The sequence below is a fragment of the Tursiops truncatus genome, chromosome 1 (assembly GCF_011762595.2).
Source record: "Tursiops truncatus isolate mTurTru1 chromosome 1, mTurTru1.mat.Y, whole genome shotgun sequence".
Classification (NCBI taxonomy): domain Eukaryota; kingdom Metazoa; phylum Chordata; class Mammalia; order Artiodactyla; family Delphinidae; genus Tursiops; species Tursiops truncatus.
The window spans coordinates 86,171,510-86,176,301 of NC_047034.1; the positions used below are offsets into that span (position 1 = coordinate 86,171,510).

A 4,792-nucleotide genomic window follows, 5' to 3' on the forward strand; every position below is an offset into this window, starting at 1 on the left:
CGTAGTCCAAAATTTGTTAAAAGGGAAAGTGATGTATGAAGACAATGGAGCTGAGATGAGAGGAATGGGACTCACGCCTCACTGGAAAGGCAAGGTGAGTTTGTCACTTTAATTTGAGCGTAGACAACGAGTCCGAGTCTGAGAATGGTTCACGGTCAGGTGATTTCTATTTTCTTTCGAGATTTTGAAAGCCATGTTGGCATAGGTAAGTGCTTCCTCTGGGGGTGAAAACTACACAGGAAGAAGGAGGAGGAATGAGTGAGTTCAATTTGGAGGAAGGTGTCTCTTAGAAGCAAGTGACATTTAGAAACAACTTAAAGAGATCAGAAGAGCCTTTCAAAGAATCACTTGTCCAGTGTCCAGAGAAATAACACTACTCTAGTCGATAGAAGGAAATTCCCCTGGCAGCAGGCCTCCATATCCAGGAAACAGTGTGGTCATCTTACCTCGGCTGGAGGAACTGAGAGGGGATCCAGGGCCCCGGGACTGGAGTGACCTGCCACAAGTGCCAGGAAGAAGAGGGACAAGTCTCACCAATGGGGCCTGGAGGAATTGGAAGCTGCTTTCTTCAATCTTGGGTGAAGGGATGGGGTTGTGGGGAGGTGTTGGAGGTGGGCGGGTGGAAGGTGGGAGTGGCCAGGAGAGAAGTAAAGGGATTTGAGTCCTCGGTCTGTAGAAAGGGTGGGCTATGCAAGTTTTACTCCCCCTTAAAGCTAACTCTATTCTCGGAGACAGAAAAAGAAGGGCTGTCGCAGCTCTTGGAGACTTACATTTTCTGTAGCTCTTTATGATGAGGAAGACAAGGGCCATCAGCAGCAGTGTCAGTAGAACCCCACCAAGAAAGGTTAAGACCAAATATTCTTTGCTGTTGTGGTGAAGAAAATGAGCAGATGACCCGCTGGGCTTTTTGAAGTCCTTTCCTAAAGACCAGAGGGTAACCTTTCCCACCTATGGGTAAATCCCTGAAATAGCTTTCACAGTGTTTAATTAACTTTCAATCTCACCCCCGGGTTTTCAACTTTTGGCTTTGGGGTTCCAGATCCATTTGAGGGCTCAATAAAAGCTTTGGCTCTCTTCCCCCTTAAAAATGTTCACAGGACTGCACAGAGCAAATTTTATCTATAAGCTTAGGGAATTCATGAGTCTCTCGAGGCTTGGGGGACCCCAGGTTAAGAAACACACTCTGAAGGTAAAAAAACTGATTTAGTTCCTCCTCTGTTTCTGGTCCCTTCTCCTCAGACCTCCCTCCCCAAGTCCATAAGGCAAAGCATTCAACGCAAAGTCAAATATCATGCGGTATGAGAGGAAACGGGTGGGAGGATGCTTGCTTACTCGGGGTGGCCAGAGAAGCAGGGTGCAGAGGTCACTGCCGGGGCTGCTGTGGAGTGGGTGCTTTGTCTGTCTTTGAGAGAACACAAAGGACATTAGTGCATCTGCCATGTCTCTCTCCAGCTTAAGGGCACCCACATATCCCACCTTATCCAAGCAACCAGTGGAGACTAACGACAGGGCTACAGCTCCTCAAAAGGAGAGAACATTGTGTACTTTAACGTGAAAACTAGATCAGGACTTAAACAAAAATCAGCTACACAAATGAAAGAAGAGCCTAGTATTTCTGCAGCCCCATATGTCCCTTTGATAAAGACATTGCAGGGTGCTCCCTTAAAGATTTTAATAAGACCCTAGGGACAAATGCTTCCTGGGACTTAAGCAGAGAATTTCAAGGCCAGGGGGTAAAGAACCAAAAGTGAAACCCAGAACTAGCATTTGCCAAAGTCCTGGGGAATCTGACCTTGGGAATAGCTGCCTATTTTTGTTCATTTGTTTTTCAGGAAAGCTATTAACAGTGGCTAGCCAAAGGCAGCCTTAGTGAGCTTTTCTAATACTTATGCCACAAGTAGAATAGCAGTTAAGGAAGGGAGCCAGAGTCTCATAAACTACCCAGATGGTCTAATATTGAGCACAGAGATACCCTTTCCTCAAATTTGGAGGATCAGATAATTCTTCCTTGCTCCCCTTTTCACTCTTCTTGGCATTAGACCCTGCATCATGGTAAAATCTGATTTTTCCAACTTCGGAAATGTCTCATTACAGCCCTTCAGCAGTTTCTAGTGATTCTTTTCCCTTTTAACTCAGCAGTGAGGCAGGTAATGGGTTCTGTCCTGGACTTACTATTGTTTGGTTCAAGTTTGGAAATATTACTTCCCATGTTGCTTTTTCCTGAGAATTAAAAAAGGTACCTCTTAGAAAGCTTGGAAAGGAGACGCAGCAGAGTGGCCAATTCTGAGACTGTGATCTTAAAATTAGAGCCGTAATGTGGGAGAGAGGCAAGTGGTGGGTGGGTGTTCTAGTGAGATCAGTGGTCACATACTTTACAGTGTGAGTACTGTAGCTCAGCAGGCAGTCCTCAGCTTTGCAGGTTCATAAATTTGATCATATCAGGGCACCAAGAATTGACTGATTGCTCCAGAACTGACTCACACCAACCAACTCACAGGAGACTGCTGTGTGAACTAGAATAACATAAGAAACAAGTTGGTATAACCAGTGCATTCTATCAAAATGTATGAGAAAGCCAATTAAAACCATAATTTTGCTTGATGAACATCGAACTGAAGTATGATAGAAGCAGAATGGCTGATTTTAACACTGAGTGCCATCTAGGTCTGATGCATTTGCTTCACTCTTCCCTGGCAGCGCTGGATAAACCGACTAACTTGTGCTTGAAGGTCCTTCCTCTAGGCTGCATCAGACACTTCTATTTTGTTCACACATTATATTTTCGAGTGTGAAAATGCCCTTATCTAAGCTATAGTTCTATTACGTTCAGCTTTCTGTATTTCCCTCATTTATTTATACTAAAAAGTATTAAGTACCTAAAAGCAGAAAAGTAAAATCACTCAAACTTCCACTACCTATCGTTAATATTTTAGTGTATTTCCTTTGTGTTGTACTTCATGCATTTTTAAAAAGCTAGTTGAGATACTTTTTCATATCTCCTTGTTTTGTTTTGTTTTTTTTTACTATGATTTTTACCATAAACATTTTCCTATCTTACTGAAAATTTCTTTAAGCCTTTTAGTGGTGATAGGTCTTTCTGTTATAGCTATGTACTATAGCTTGCGTTTACAGTTTCCTGTTTGTTGATAAAAATTATTCCCACTTTTATTTAAACAAAATCAAATAACAAAAAATTTTAGGAGCCCACAATTTTACTTTATACTTAGGCAAACCCATGATAAGACTTTTTGGCTCTGCTATATCTACCGTGTTTTAAGGTAATTTAGTTAGACAATAAATGCCATTGATCATTTGTGTTTAATTGCTCAGCTCTCCAAAGTGAATCAGTTTCTAAGTCCTTGGACATAGAGAGGATTGGGAGGAGGACACCTCATTGCCATGTACCAGTTAGAACAGCAACAGCAACATTATCAAGTGCCTTACAATCAAACAAACTTTTTAAGAGCATGTAATCTAAGATAACAAGAAAGGTGCCAACAGAGAAATTTGATGAGAATTCTGAGCCATGAGAATAGAAAGTCCGTCATCCATGGCAGAATCAACAGTGGCGACAATTTTTCTAGCACTTTTTGCTCCTTTTCTAATATAAAAGTCAACGGTGTTCTTTGTAGAGCACTGTAAAATATTTATATAGTATTTTTAAAATATTGAAATACACGTTTTACACTAAACATAGTATAAACATATCCTATGAACTTTTACTAGACTATATCACTGGGGAGGTGGAAGAGGGGAGGATCATAGGTTTCCATAAAATCTTAACCTTCCCATGAGTGGCTCTGAATTTACAACCATCCCAAAGAAACGTTAGCACAGCCATCTGAAACAAAAGCTCGGTCCCCCACCCTGAAAGACAAAACCATCACATGATGCCACAGGGAAATAGTTACTTACAGATCCAGGCCAAAAAAAGCAGGAAACACATTCCCTTTGAAAACGACACTCCAAACATTTGATAGAAGTATAAATTAAAATAGAAACAGTGCTATATATGTATACTTTTTCATATTTTGTCCAGCATTGGTGAACCTTACTGACTGTCATAAAATCTACCAACTAAATTCAGCCATTCAAATGCAACCCTTCCCCCATCAAATAAAGTTAAAAAGAGAAAAGTTACAGAAGCCACTATAAATTAGGTAGCATTTTCTTTTGGTGATTATTTCGTCTAGATTAAAAGCATGGAGTAAACACGTTTACCTTTTAAGAAAAAGTCTGGTCCTAAGATGTCATTGTCTGAGACTGAACTTTTCACCTGCTGCTTCTGTTACCACCCCTATTTTTCAGAATGATGAAATAGTGATTACTGCCACTGCCACTCACTGGCACGGCTACACCAAGCTGTGCGTCACAAAGATCTTGTCTAAACTCCAGAGCAGACATCCTCTTTGTGGCCAACACTGTATTTTTTTAATTCCATAAGCAGAGAGCTGCTTTTATATCTTTTGACACATGAATGCCAGAACACAGGGAGATAAGTTTATTTCTAATTAAGTATTTATTGAATATGTGACCACCATGCCAGATATAGTAGGGGTCACAGTGGTGTGACATTATCATTGTCATCAGGTATGTCATAGTCCCATTTATTCTAGCCAGGGAAATGCTCTTGATAAAGAAAAACAAAGAGCAAACGGTGTTAAGAGTTTAGTGAGGGCTGGACAGACTTTTAAGTGTTTTAAGATCATGGAGATCTCTTCAAAGGGAAGGCGAATCATTTACCTTGTATTAATACCTTGTATTAATAAATATGCTTATTAAATAAACACAG

The 4,792-nt window shown here is 40.7% G+C and overlaps 1 long non-coding RNA gene across 1 annotated transcript; it reads right to left on the reverse strand.

Annotated features, from left to right (window-relative positions):
• Positions 1–770: 770 nt before the first annotated feature.
• LOC109547351 (uncharacterized) lies at positions 771–2,829 on the reverse strand. Its single transcript, XR_002173091.3, has 3 exons — positions 2,372–2,829; positions 1,333–1,402; positions 771–865 (listed from the first exon to the last, which is right to left on the reverse strand). It is a non-coding gene; the product is annotated as an uncharacterized lncRNA (long non-coding RNA).
• Between the last annotated feature and the right edge of the window lie 1,963 nt (positions 2,830–4,792).